Consider the following 16,184-nt stretch of genomic DNA (forward strand, 5'->3'; position numbering starts at 1 on the left):
TATATGACATCTACATAGTAACACTGGAAGTCTGTCCTTATTATGCACAGATATAACCCATAACAGCGTGAAGGTAATGTTAGGTTATGCCTGTACACGGCAACTAAAAATAATAGACAGTATATTTTTTTTTTTTCCAAAAGAAGGAACAGAGAATTGGGCCAGGTGAGGGTATTCCCTCAAAGGCCCAGTCCTCTGTTCTTAATGCTACCTCGCTAACGCGGGAAATGGCGAATAGTTTAAAAGAAAGAAAGAAATAAAGTTCAGTGTCAGGAACCCAAGACTCGTCACTGTCAGCGGCCAGTGTGTGCAAAATCTCCAGCAAACTGGCAGCGTTCACGAGGGAACTGGACAGGCTCCTACAACATGCACCAGACCATCTTACGTTTGGCAGCTACGTCGCTCTCAAGACTACAGCGCTGGACAGTCTGCAAGATCGACTGTTTATCAAGAATGTTTAACCACAGGACAAGTTGCGGGGGTACAGAGATAGGCCCTCGAAACCAGATGAAATCATACTATTCTCTCATCATGATATTTCAAACGTGTTAAAATGTTATATAGTTTTTTTCTTGGTGATTATCATGTTTCTTGGAACAGATTTCAAGCCGATCATCATTATATCATTACTATCACTTTAAGTTTCATCATTAAAGATATTATTAACATTACCGTTTAACTCTAGTTAATATTTTGTTTCTTCACTCGTCATATCACAATGGATGGCGCCGTTAGTTCCGTTCTCATCAATGATAATCACTTACCTAACAAAGAAGCTCTCCGAGTTCCTCCGCTTCATCGCCAAAAATTACCGGGTGCGCTGCTCAACACTGTTGGGGATAATTCATTTCTCTCTACACTTAAATATGAGGTTCCTGCTCGGCAACCACTACCTGCTGCTGTGTTCAGAGTCGAACATCTGCTGAAGGGATGAACAAGACCACCTTAACTCTACCGATAATACTTGACTCTGGTAAACATAACTCCATCAGCACGACAATACTACAGTGGAACACGACACTACAACGAAAACATGACCTTAAAGTAGGATGGTGCAGTCTTCTGACCTGATCCTTAAGGGTCGGGTTACAGACCACGCCATCCTCCCCAAGGGAGAGCAGGCCATCACCCCCCAAAGGTCGTACCCTCGTTTTCAAGGGGTGAAGAGTGAGTACTGGAAGTGGTTGACTAACACCGAGTTGGAGATGCTGACGCACGTCTCAGAGCAAAGAGCCTCTGACACTCACCGTCAACATAAGATTCAGTAGTGAAAATCGCTCCACAAGGTTAACCTTAACAAACAGCCACACACTGGACGATTCCTCCCTCTCTCCCACCCTGACATTGTCTCCGCTAACGAGGTGGTGCGGTCCAGCGAGGCTGGAGGGCACTGACAAAGAATACCTGAAGCAAAATGATAATATAATAATTGTCGCCGACTACAAAACATCTACATACAACTTAAAATAGGAGAAATACTTGAAATGTCTGCTGCCGTCCTAGTGATGGTGCGAAACGAAGAAATACCTCGTCTTTCCTGTCTCTCGTCTCGATCTCATCTTTTATCGTGCAACACTTTTTTCTCCCTCTCTGTTCGACTGACACACCTGAATGTCTATTACTGGAGGGTTCTTTGTTAATACTCTGTATTTTCTCGTCTTCTCACTGGCTTACATCGGCATTTTCAGGGTTCAACAAATATATTAACGAAAATCTATTATCAGAATTATGGCCCCACACCATCTGTTTCCTAGTTCCATAGCCTTTTAACTTAATCCCGGAGAAATGCCGTACCAAACTCTCTCTTGAAGCTGTCAGCCCAACCTCCTTCGACACAAACACACCCTCCACCAGCCCCAAGCGTTGCCGGTATCCCTTCCTCGGCAGCCCCGTAACGGAGGTAGCGCGGTCGTGGGTGGGAGGGCCACAGTCCGCTTCCAGATTACACGTTGGGTCTGGGGTCAGTCAGGATCCGGCCGGACGCCACGGTCACCGCTCCCTCCCTCCCTCACGGACGCCTCAACCCACCACAGCGGTGCTGATGTCTGAGGAGCGTAAGGCCAGAGGAGAATGTTAGGAGGGATTACGGTACAGGGATGACGGCAGACAAGACACCTTGCTCGTGACTGACGATTCAATATTTGCAGGAAGATGAGGAAGAACTGAATTAGTGACGAGTACAGAAGGGGAAAAAAAAAGAAACGTGAGTGAAAATGAAAATAAAGAATATTAGAACGAGTGAGTATGCAACTGGCATCTGATAACTTCATTTTTCACACTCAAATAACTGTTGGAATATTTATCCAAAAATCTTTGAAAAACAGTTTATAGAGAGCATCTGGTAAATTAGACTTTCAAAACTTTTAAGAAAGGAGCCGTAACTACCTGAAAAAGTAAAATATTCCAAGTACCTAGGAAGTGCTACTCCTTACAATGGAGATTGTAACATGGAAGCAAAGACCCGAACTGGTATAGGTAGACCAACTTTGAACGAAGAGAAAAACGTCTTTCTCAGGCAAGTTTGATATAATGCTTAAGCAATGGACAGAAAAGAGCTGAGCTGCTGCTTCTGTATGAAGCGGTAACGTGAACCTTGAAAACAAAAAATAAAAGAACAGTTAGAAAACTTTGAAAAGTGGACCTGACGAAGAATGAAGGCAAGTTGGGTAGAACATCAAAGCGACGAAAGTGTTTATGTGAGGTGAAAGAGGGAAGGAATTTACTCAGAATAATATCGCGAACATAAAAGAACTAGACAAAACATATACTGTGAGGAGGAAGACGGCTGGAGGATGTGACAGAAGGAAGATATGAGGGCAAAAGTCCACCAGAGAGAAGGAAGAACTCGATGTCTGACGACCTCAAGACCGAGGAAATGTTATCACGACATAAAGAGGAAGCGAGAGAGAGAGAGAGAGAGAGAGAGAGAGTAGCTTGGTGGGTTAATTCTATGAAACTGGACCTTCCGAGAGGCGGCAGCACCATCATAAATTGAGGAAGAGCTATGATACAGAGAGATTAACAACCCCTTATCTCTGAGGTAAGCGCACGTCGCTAGTTTCACATCCTCCACGAAGTCCGACAACTTCTAATACTTCTTAGATCAAGAATGTGATCAAGAATGTATGGGAATCGACGTCTTCTTATAAAACTCATGATTTCTAAATCAAACCTTTCTATATCTATGTTAAGCCCCAACCAATTAACGTGGAAAAGATCACAAAGATACTGCAGAGGTTGATGATGAAGAAGCGTGGACAGAAAAAATCTGAGGAGGCTGTGGCGCTGGCTCACCTTTGTCTTCTGCAGGAGAGGTGGCTGGGAGCCGTGGTGGTGGTGTGGTGTGGAGGTCATGAGAACAAATGCCGTGAGTGGAGAGCAAATATCAGGTGTTTAAGGACGAGATGCTGCTTCAAAAGCCAATGTGATTGTTACAAAAAAAAAATTGAGATTGGAGTTCCAGCTGTTGGTCTTACTCCAGAATACCCATAATGCTGGAAGTGTTATGAGCGTCATTGCGAAGTCATTCACACTATACATAACAAGAGACATCACGAGCTTCCGTGGTGTAGTATTCAACGTCACTGACAATGAATCACCCAGGCGCGGGTTCGAATCCTGGACACGGCATTTGTCTCACTTAACCCAGCTGTTCATTCTCTCCGTGGAATAAGTTAATAACTGGTTGCCTGTCTTTTCTTGCATTAACAAGGGAGTGTCAGGAACAGAAGAAGCAGCCTCTTTGGCTCATATTCATTCTACATTTTTTTTTTTTTTCCAAAGGAAGGAACAGAGAAGGGGGCTGGATGAGGATGATTCCTCAGAGGCCCAGTCTTCTGTTCTTAACGCCACCTCGCTGACGCGGGTAATGGCGAATAGTATGAAAGAAAAGAAATATATATATATATATATATATATATATATATATATATATATATATATATATATATATATATATATAATGATGTACATGTTTCGGTACATATAAAACTTCTATCTATCATCTATCCACCTATCAATCTAACTATCTACCGATCTAACTTTCTAACTATCTATCTACTTATCTATCTATCTATATATACACCTGCATTAGGGTACACCTCGAGTGAAAGCTCACCTTTGGCGAGGCTACATAATTGGGAGAACAGTCTCGTCAAAGAACTTCCCACTTCGGATCAGCCCGTGGGAACTGTTACAGGAAATGGCGCAGGAGAGAAGTCCTGGGTAACGCCAGGACTCTTGTTTGGAGAGAGGCTATGGAATAATCATGCACAGAATATATATATATATATATATATATATATATATATATATATATATATATATATATATATATATACATTCGAGTTAACCATGGTAAGGGCATGCAGTTGCATCTACCATGTCGGCTTCTAAGAAGAGGACACAAAAAACACACACAAGCATTTCCCTGCTTCTCGCTGGAGCGCAGCTTCGAAGCTGCAAGATCCCATTAAAAAGGACCGTGGCCTTTTATATATATATATATATATATATATATATATATATATATATATATATATATATATATATATATATAAATGGCGAATAGTTTGAAAGAAAAAAGAAAGATATATATATATATATATATATATATATATATATATATATATATATATATATATATATATATATATATATATGGGAACTATTAAACTCCTCCCACGAAATGCCTCTGTATAGCAACTACTGAAATCCAGCCATAAAAACACAGTTCATGGGTCATTCAAGTCTCAGCCTAAGGCATTATCACCTTTGTCATCGAGTGATGGATTTCCTCTTGTTCAATGGACGCTGCATGAAGGCGCACGGATGGGGTAATGACGGATTCCCCAACAGGCCCATCACTGGCTAGTGCGTTTTTACGCCACCATAATGTCAGGTGGCTTGAGGAGTGGCCATCACATATCAAACCTTGTTTTATGGACGTTATGCACATGGTACAGTCTTGATATTTTAGTCTGCGGACCAGATGCCTTTATTTCTACACCATCGGAACTCCCAACATAACAACATTGGACCTACCTCAGAAGTGGAAACAAAAAATCATCCACTCTTTTCTTGATATTAAGTCAATGTGTGTGGTAATTCCCTCACTTCAGTGCATGTGGTACTAACATCTACTGGTCCTTACACGAAATTGACTTCTTTCATCCTGGTCGAACATAAACGCAACTTTGTGGTAACGCCTGGCCACACCAGCATTTTATAAACGTTCTCTCTATCTTAAAACTCCACAATGCAGTGAATTGATAAAAAAAAAACTACATAAGGACAGTTTTCCCTTAAACTTCATTAATGTGTATATTGGTAAAATACTAAACAAATCATCATGTCCATCAGTAAAACCAACTGTTCCTAGGGATGTGATACAATTTACAGTCTTGTTCATCGGGAAGGACCGTCATATACTTCGTAAGAGAATAAAGATATCATTACGCGAGTATTAATCACAAATCAACATCTGTGATACAATTCAGTCAGTTTTCAAGTTCAAGGATGTCATTCATGTGGAGGTGCAGTCGTCAACTGTCTACCGGTATAAGTACAACAGTTGTAATGCTTTGTATATTGGCAAGTCTAACTAACACCTCAGGACGTGTATTCATGAGCACCTTGGGCGGTCACTATGAACGAAATACCTAAGTACCAAAGCACCCTTGTCAGCAATACGGGATCACGCTGACGACATTACCATCTCTGTGCTGGCCAGTATTTCAAAATGTACATTCTTGACGTTAGGTTATCTAATAATGGAACATTTTAGATTTTACCTTTTGAAAAGAAACTCATAATGTAGATATTATCTGCATATCATCCTTCCTTAATAGGCTCCCATGATGGTATTTGTAATTACCGAAAGGTAAACCATTAAAATCAAAGGCGTTTATTCAGGTCTTGCTGATACTTTTCCTATATACATATATATATATATATATATATATATATATATATATATATATATATATATATATATATATATATATATATATATATACTTTTTATATTTTCTTATTTTTTTCATACATATTCACCTTATCCCGCATTACCAAGGTAGCGTTAAGAACAAAGGTGTGAGCCTTAGAGGGAATATCCTCACTTGGCCCCCTTCTCTGTTTCTTTGGAAAATTAAAAACGAGAGGGGAGGATTTCCAGCCCCCTGTTCCCTCCCCTTTAGTCGCCTTTTACGACATGTAGGGAATATTCTTTCTCTTGATTAAATTCAATCACACATAAATTTCTTTGACCTGTCTATCAAGGACCACAGAAGCAGGGTGAGTGATTATGGCCATACAATTACCACGATCACCTGATGATGGTCATTGTGTTTTATCGAATGCTGGTTGTAACCTAGCGTGGACGGCTTGCATGACCCAAGCAGTCAATAGTCCTCACGCTCAAATAAGCAGCCAACCAACCAACCAACCATCATTTTATGAAAATATAAATTCGCTTTATAATCTTAATTATCAACTTATCTCTTCATCCTACGTCACATATTTGCAAATCTAACATAATGTGAGAAAACATTTAAGGATATCCAGCTTATTATTGAAGTTTTGCCACTTCTGGGTCTCCTGACGTTCATGTCTGGCTCCGCTTGCTGCAGTAACCCTACTGCTTGCACACACACATCTTCCTGCTGCAGTTGATCACTCCACGAGTTATATATTTCGATGTACGAGCAAATGGACCTTGTCACTGGTTGCAAAGTCTCGTACAGCTTGTGTGTGGAGGAAACACACTCACAAACGTTGCTAAATAAGGAGTGTGTACTTTGTATATCTCATGAAATGCACGCACACACACCAGCTACGTGCATGTGAAGCTGAAGTGACTGTGATATTGGTGGAGCGTCAGACTCTGGTGCGTTCGAGGACGAGAACACCCCCACAAAAAGCGAGCTCTCCATAACGGGTCGAATCTGGGAGTTGAAGGCGTCTGACAGCCTTTACCGTCGAGATGTTTGCCTACTCGACGCAGGCAAGCAAAGTCTCTTGCCCGTCTTGCAACTGCCACGTCTCCTCCATGTTCACGAAGAGAGACGCTTGTCCATTTATACTCCCACGATGGAGAATGATGACCGGTCGATGGCTTTCCTCTCCAGCATCACCCTGGGGAGAGTGACATGATTTCGGCTCGACACGATTACAAAGTTTTCCTCGATGCAAGAAAAACTTTTTCTCCCCGAAGACAGAGCCGACCTGTGGGTTACTCTACATATGAAGCTTTAGAAGCAATATCATCTACGTCATTATTTCCTTGTATGGGGAACGTTTAGGATAATTACCATGTCAATCATCAAAGTGGAATGACATATACAAACACGTAACTATTAGCTGTTTGGAATATAATTTGCGTATAATAAACGTATGATAATAAGAAATTAAAAAACTTTCCATACAGTAACCAAAATATTTCTACCACAATAAGAGGACCAAACATGATAGCAATAGTGAAGATTCACATCTTTCGTTTATGAGACGAAAATCAGGATCGTTGACACTACCAAAGAAAAGTGGTTGAGGGTACACCGATACCTATCGATACAGTTTATATCCGTGAGACGTGTAGAGTGAGCGTCTGCTTCCATGGCCGTGTCTGCAGATGAAGGTACAGAGTCAAATACCTTAAAATCATCTTTATCAGTTCTATCTTTTGCCGTCAGAGTGTTCCCAGACTATAGGATAATCTGAACATGATGCCATAATAAACAGAGGGGAGTCTATGGTTCTCCTCTTGTCACAACTACCTCTACAAACTCGGCCTTAGGAGGCCTGCATATAAAATGGAATTCCGTCGAGATGCCAGATCCTCCGATTAATTCCTCCAGGTACACAGTGTGTGTGGATTGTACCTTAAAGCGCACCATCCTCTTATCTAAGGATGTCATAGGTCTATATACTTACCAGACCGAGTCAAGAGCAATGTGACCTATGAACTCTTCCAGTCTGATCTCAAGGAGATGTGCTCTCGTGGGTCCCCATCTCTGGAACTTTCTCTACTATCACAAGTTCATCATTCAGTTTATTCCGTCCATCAACTATCCTTATCCTTCTTTACATTTTCTCTAACAAGTTTCTTCCTTAATTTCATGTTATGGTCTCTGGTTGTTCTATCCTTGCATCTTTCTAAAAACTTTTCATTGCTGACTTCGTCAAACAGTTTCAAAAACTTAAAGTTTGCGATCAGGTCACCCCTTACTCTTCTATCTTATGGTGGAAATAGTTAAAGTGTCTAACATTTTTCCTGTAACTTAGCGGCCTTAATTCTGGTACCATCTATACTGTCCTCCTCCGAACCTTATCAATTTCTTTCTTGTACTTCTTTAGGTGAGGTGACCAGTTAAATAAACGTATACTATTCTATCCTAACCCAAGAAGTGAACAGCTTGCTGAATAACTTCTCGTCCACATACGTGAATGTCAGTCTCATATATACCAGCACACGAATATGTGTGTGTGTGTGTGTGTGTGTGTGTGTGTGTCTGTGTGTGTGTCTGTGTGTGTGTGTGTGTGTGTGTGTGTGTGTGTGTGTGTGTGTGTGTGTGTCTGTTATAAAACTGAAAAACAACTGATGTATCAGAGTTCAGTATATACGTACATCTGCATATCAACGAGACGAAGCAGTATGGTCAACCCTTCTACCCTCTGCCCACACTCGAGGTGGAGCAAGTGCGTCGCCACCTGCAGAGCTGCCACAGAAGCCAGGCAGTTATCACCAACCACCTGCAAAGATCAGAAGCACTGATGCTTCCTCCAGCATCCAAGACCCTTCCATCATGCCCATGTTTTTCCCCGCCCCGGCCGCGTCCCGCTGAGACGCTCATCGTGGCTATCATGAATCATTATCCGCCTGACACTCCAACATGCACTGGTGTCGGGTGAAGGCAAGAACCCGAGGACCGACTACGTCCATCCATCACCGAGGACACCCCCAGCAAGCATAGCTGCCCTGGAAAGGGAGCCACAGTCTCTCCTCCCTTCGAACCTAACCGATCTCTCAGGCGCAGTGACGCCAGACTCTGTATGACTGAATGTGTTCCGTAAGTGGTGAGGAAGACTCGAGACGAGCATACAACCCTCATCAGATGGTGAAGAGGCCTCAAGGTGGACACTACCCTCCTTGAGTGGTAGGGAGGCCTCAAGGTAAGCACTATACCCTCCACTAGTGAAGGGAAGGCCTTATGGTGGGCACACTACCCTCCACTAGTGGCGGGGAGGCCTCAAGGTGGGCTTCCTACCTCCCTCTAGCGTTGGGGGCACCTCAAAGTAGGGACACTACTCTCATCTAGTGGTGGTTGGGCCACAAGATGGAGACATTACCCTCTTCTAATGATGGAGGTAGTTCAAGGTGGGAACATTACCCTCTTCTCATGGTATGGAGGACTCAAGATGGGAGAACTCATGCCATAACTTATATGCAATCATCCAACATAAATAGAGTAACGTGTATAAATTTCTACACCCCTGTACCACACCAAGATGCGCTGGTCTAAGAGAACTATACCACCGGGTGCTGGCTTCACTGTACCATATCAAGACGTGCTGGTCTCAGTTCTACGCCACAATGTGCTGGCTTCGCTGCACCACACCAAGACGTGATGGCCATACAGTGCTATACCACTAAGGTCTGGCCTTATAATGCTATACCACGATGTGATGGCTTCACTGTACGACACCCATGATGTACTGGTTTCACTATACAGGACTCTATGTACTTGGTGATGAAAACTTGGCCATAACGACATTCACGATAGCTTATTATACAAGTACGAGATTCGACTCCTTTCGGCTGCAGGGAGAGTTGCACTTTTCCCGAAATGACACAAAACGAAAGACTGAAATGAAACTTGAATATTTGACCTTGACAGACTGAACTGAAACACGTAAAGTTCAGTTTGCTTACGTATGATGGGACAACGTATTAACATCTACCTCGATGATCGATGAAGCAGCAAGTGTTAACATGTACAGCACAACACGCTCACTGCTACAGCATCACTTCTTGGCCTCAGCGGCATCAAATGCTGACCATAGCACTGTGTGGTGAGTGACCTCTACGATACCACAAGGTGATCCTTGAGCTACTCTTCCTTGGTCATCTAGCATTACAACCCCTTTCCACCTCCCCTCCAACTGGTTGCCAGCAAGTATGAACCAAACACAGTCTAACGACAGTCCTATTTCTACAGTCGACCTACACACCTAGTACGACCGAAGAGAGTAAATCTGAGCGTGATATAATGTCGAGCCACTCATTCAATTACAACATCGGTAAGTGAGGCGAAGAAGCCAATGCGGAAGGAGAGCTGGTATCAAATGTTCGGATAACAAGCGGTTCGGATGCCCTAAGGCCGGGTAACAAGAATAACTCCTATCAGAGACTGAAATCTAAATGGTTGAAAAAAGAATATATAAGACATACCGTAATTAGACGTGGAATGATAACCTAGATTGTCTCAGCCACGAGCGGACGTCACGACGGGTTGGGGGAAGAGAGAGAGAGAGAGAGAGAGAGAGAGAGAGAGAGAGAGAGAGAGAGAGAGAGAGAGAGAGAGAGAGAGAGGTCATTGTTATACTTTTACTATCTACTTCCTCCTATTGCTGCTCCTAATTCAGGTGGATGAGGTAAGGCTAGAAAAGAAAGAAGGGCTCTTTCTCTCCCGACCCTCCATTCCCTTCGCCAAGAACAACTGGCAGGAAAAAGTGGAAGAGGAACCAAGCATTAGTGAAGAGAAGAGAATGAAAGAGAAAATACTTTCTTGCTATAAAAGTTTCCTGCACTATCCCACTATCTACTGGACCGTAGTGTATTCTTAGGGCATGGAATGTGAAAAAAAAAGAATGGATGTATATTTATATCTTTTATTGTATTTATACTGTAGATAAACGAACCGATTAAAAAAATAGCAGACTGATTTTTCAAGATGTTAACAATGTGTACATTAACAAGATTGAACAGTATCTTCTCCTCCCGGTATTTATTGTACCTACCTACAAAGAAATGTTTTTTCTGTAACAGCATAACATCTTTTAGCTTTAAGTTTTATTCCATTCTTCCTAGTGACAGTGTTATTCTATCATTTGACAATGAGCCTCATGACTATAGGTGTTTATTTCGTTCAAAACTTGGAAAACACACACAAGGTTACCGCAAAATCTACCCTTCTGAAGACTAAAAAAAAATTTAATCGTCTCAGCCTATCTTTGTATGGCAGATTTCTTATATTTGGACTTAAGTTTCGTTGTTGTTCTTTGTCCTTTCTTAGTGTATCACCATCCTTCTCGTAGTCTGGTTTAGCTTTGCAGATAATGTTCTCTGTGTCTGGCCATCAAACGAAAATTTACAAACATTTATCCCTTTACTTAATGTAGTACCTTCAATCGACTTTAGTGTAGAAGTGGAAATGGTATGTTAGCATTTTTAGATTGCATGACTCATAGGGATAGAAATATGTTCAAGTTTAGCATATACAGAAAACTTACAAATGTTTGTTCATATATCAATTATTACTCATCTCAACATGACAGACTTAAATCATCATCATTCCAGTCTATGTCCCTTAGGGCATTATGCATATGTAATCCGGAATTCAATAATGATGAGTTTGATAAGATAGATTCTGTTGGATCCAAGTTAAAGCACCCTAGATCTTTCATTGATAAATCCCTTAAGTTAGCAAAAAAAATCATTATATAGAGTTCAACCCAAACCTCCCCCTGATACCAAGAATCTTTTACTTCTTTTTAATGATTTTACATTACTTCCCAGGTTACTTAAATCCTTTAATGTAATTGTAGTATTCAGCAATAACAATACTATACAGAATATCTTAATCGGGAACTCACCAGGAAGTTCTGCGGGCTGTGTTTATAAGGTACCCTGTAAAAATTGATGTTTCATGTCGGTTAAACTGGTAAGGATATTAATGTTAGACTTAAGCAACATAAACATAAGAACATGACAAGAATCAAGCACCTCATTTAATCACGTTAAAAATTATGATCACTGTAGTGACCGGAATAGTGCTAACTCGGTTATTAACACTTAACTCCTTTATCACGAGAAATATCATTGAATCTTCTATCATCAAATACACTATGAAATTTGTAACAATATTAGTGAAGGTCTATGCAAATTGGATAGATTTACTGCAGGGAAAATCTGCATACAGTTCCTTTTCCTGTCTGCCTCGTAAAAATTACATGACGGGCATGATGCCAGACTTGAACACACCCGACCACCACCCACCCGGTGACGCTTGTTTGCAATGGCGACCTAGCTATGTCTCTTCCTTGTATATCAACCGACTGCTCTTGCAGTATATATATATATATATATATATATATATATATATATATATATATATATATATATATATATAGCGAAATACTTCTATATTTCTAGTCATCCAGGCCGGTTTTGAGATTACATAGGACCTCTTCTTCTTAGTACGCTTCCACCTTCAGTAAGAAATAATCTGTTTTCAGAAATACTTTTCATCAGTCCCACTCTATCATCACGAAGAAGTTTCATTCAGTCACTATCGATAATTTCCTGTCTAATTTTCTCCAGGCTTGCTCTTACGTGGTCTGGAATCAAACGTCTGTTACATGGTTAGCTTCCCAACTGCCACAGTACAGTAACACAGTGATCGCAATTCTGCCACAGAGAGTCTCGCCTCCCTGGCGTGGGTTGATCCTGTCTCTGACGGCGGTGGTGAGCACAAGGTCGAGGATATTTTTCTTTTTCTTTTATTTTTTTCTGCCTCAACTTGGTGTATGAATTAATTAGCTGGACTGGAAGAATGTCTTCAATCAAGTTAATTAGCGAATTATCCTCCCTTGATCACTTGTTAATGAATTCCGGTTTGCACGAGAGAGAGAGAGAGAGAGAGAGAGAGAGAGAGAGAGAGAGAGAGAGAGAGAGAGAGAGAGAGAGAGAGACGTAATCAAGAGTACCTTCGTTGGTATAATGCTGATCAGGCCAAGCGCTCAGCGCTCGCCAGCAGGAAAATATAGTCACGAAGAACGAGTCATGCGAGTGACGTGTTGTTGGGTGTTCAGCGTGAGGCGGAGTGGAGACTGTACGTCTGCAGAGTGAAAGCCAGCAGCCGACGTGTGGGTGTGGCAGAAAGAACAGACAGCTACATGGGCCAAAGGAGCGACATGCGACAGACACTGAAGTGCGGGCTCACTTCGCAGCCGTCAGAGAGAGAGAGAGAGAGAGAGAGAGAGAGAGAGAGCAAGGGCAGACAGGTTCTCCACACAGCAAGTATCAGGGGCACAGTGACGCGTGTGTAAGCAACATCACGACATCTCCCACGACTAAAATTCCATCAGGTGCACACAAAGTTGTACAGTCTGGAAGGTGCCTTTACTAAGTCACAGATTATGTTGAAATAACATTTGATTATCATATTAGCAATGCTTAAACTCGTAATGAAAGGTCATTCTTCACACACACACACACACACACACACACACACACACACATATATATATATATATATATATATATATATATATATATATATATATGATTACTCTTACGCCATAATAAAGTGATTCACTGTTTTTACACTCATTTAGCAACGCCTTATCAACCAAAGACGGGGTTTATTCATACAACTGTTGCTGTCGTATTCGTACATCACGTATCTGATCTATTTCTTGTATATCATTATCTTTCGTCTTGCTAAGTGTCAGGGTAGCAGCGGCAACTCAGCGAAGCTCCAGGTATTATCTGCCAGGCTTCGAGTCCCAAGAGGACTTAAGGACAGGGTCCGCCTGGCTGGACCACAGATACAAATTAACTGCTATAACTGGAGGCTCCCGGACTGCACCACAGCTGACCATATGAACAAGCACACTACCACATCATTTTCAAGCTCTCTCGACTCTACTAAATACTGTGCTTCCTACAAAAGCAGCTTACTGACTGGGACAAAAAGGAAACAAAAAGCAAAATATGCTGCAGTTAAGAGGGTTAGGTTCATGGGTTAACACCAAATAAAGCATTATATTTCCAGCAACGAGATGGCGACACATGAAGCAGGTTTATGACCAGCACACAACACCATCTAAGCACAGCCCAATACGGGCGGCCAACACAGCCTGGCCTCCTCCTCCTCCTCCTCCTCTCTCTCTCTCCCTCTCTCTCTCTCTCTCTCTCTCTCCCCCCACGACACACGTGATGCTATCGGGAGGTGATCAGCGACTCGCTAACACCATCACCAGCAACAGCTAAATGTCGGGAATCAACGATGGAACGCTCTGAGGCACAGCTTACACCATCCATCCTACTACCTGCTGCTCATAACTAAACCCGATGGGTAGTAGAGAACAGAGTCAATTTTCAGGATAATCCACATGGAGGAAAAAAGTGATACGAAGTATCAACAGATAAGCACAATCTCTAAGGTTATCTGAGGTCGAGCATCTGGCTTGCCCCATCCACCTTGCCGACCCTCAGCCGGGCCTCAGACATCATGACCTCCGGCGAGTTATATGAGCACACACACACACAGGCGGGCTGACCTGCTCCAGCCCTGCAGACACCCACCCACAACCAGCCAGCCAGGCGCCTACACCCACCCAGCTACAGTACACCCGAGTAACCATTCTCTTGAACCACTCCAGACAACCCCCGACACAGCTTACACCACCCGCTGAGCAACATCATAGACACGATGCTCGCTGAATCAGTGTTACAAGCAGATAACCATCTAATGATCTCATCTCGTACACCCAGCGCAGGCGAGGTAGCCAAAGGTCAGAGTGTGCCGTTCCATGGTCCAGCCGTCACCAAATGTTAGCAGCCTAAAAACATTTATAATCGAGCACTTTTGTTCGTCGGATACATTCACAAACAAACTACAAAAGATGACCGATCACCAACCAGTCATATTCAGCCGCTGATATCCAGGAACCGAAATCTTCCAGAGGAAACGGATACTGGAATCCTGGACTGTAGTACATCTGTGAGGCCCAAGAATTAACAGAAGCTCTGATAACAACGGGCACGATCCTTTGGGTCCATCAGAGGACAGAATGACCTCATCTAAACAGCTTCGACGAATGTCACACCTGCATTACAACATGATAACCCGAATATCTTACGTAACAGCGAACGTTCTTGGGTCCGACTGACCTATCATGGCAAACACGGGCGTGAGGCAGCCGCTACCAACACGTTATGACAGCCGGGGAAATATCAGAAGTCGAGCTGAAGGGAAAGTCTGTGTGGACCAGTAGCTCAAAGAGAGAGAAAATTACCATGGGATAAATGAAGGATTACTTCTAGAACGCTCTCCCAAGGCTTAAAGTATAAGGAGAAACATGTTTATGCATGTACATTATATGAACGAAAGGCGAGATTTAAGCACACACACACACACACACACACACACACACACACACACACACACACACACACGCGCGCGCGAAAAAAGTGCATGCAACATCATCCTTGGTCCCTCGCACAAAACTTATCACGAGGAACCCAATACAACGACCCACTCGACTTTCTCCTGCCATCACTTGGAGCTCATCTGACAGTTCGAGACAAAGCTACTGCACCATTGTCGCCACCTTCCTCTCCCGCTACCTGTGATCCCTCGTCCCAAAGGTTGCAGTTACACACCACAATATGAAATCCATAGAAAATGGTGCAAATCACCGTAAGAAACCTCATCCAAACTACTGTGAATACCATTAGTTATCAACAAACTGTATGTCAGCTTCTACCTGCTCTCCCAGTTTTGCAACCAAGCTTCGTTGGTGTGGACCTTGTCTACCAGATTCTTTGTCGCTGCTGGTCTTCCCCTCCCTATGTTGTGCAACCTGCCTGGCTTGGTACTTCTTGAAGGAGGCTGTCAATCCGTTTCTTTAACTCTGATGTCTCCCTAAGGCGTTCCTTATATTCACTGGTAATAATCTAAAGAGGCAAGGGCCCCTGATATCTGTTTACCTACTGCTTTACATATTCCTGTTCTAAGATAGATTCAGTCTGCACATTCTACCCACTACATCATTCTAGCAAGTGTATAAGTTAGGGAACAGCTTCTCTCGTATTTTCCATGTGTAATCTATTCTATTCTTCGCAGTTCTAATGAACACAGTTTTAGTTCGTCCCAGCGATATGAGCGGTAAAGGAACTCT

At 42.4% G+C, this 16,184-nt stretch overlaps 1 protein-coding gene across 4 annotated transcripts in view; it reads right to left on the reverse strand.

Moving 5' to 3' along the window:
* The window catches only part of dgo (ankyrin repeat domain containing protein 6 diego), an 858,998-nt gene that overhangs the window by 662,057 nt on the left and 180,757 nt on the right, over positions 1-16,184 (reverse strand). Inside the window, exon 2 of one of the 4 annotated variants that reach the window (XM_071672032.1) lies at positions 11,871-11,904. The exons of the other annotated variants lie outside the window; for them this stretch is intronic. The gene's annotated coding sequence lies outside the window, so the exon portion shown is untranslated. The remainder of the gene's footprint in view (positions 1-11,870; positions 11,905-16,184) is intronic. 4 annotated transcript variants of the gene reach the window in all.

This window comes from Panulirus ornatus, chromosome 1 (assembly GCF_036320965.1).
Source record: "Panulirus ornatus isolate Po-2019 chromosome 1, ASM3632096v1, whole genome shotgun sequence".
NCBI lineage: Eukaryota > Metazoa > Arthropoda > Malacostraca > Decapoda > Palinuridae > Panulirus > Panulirus ornatus.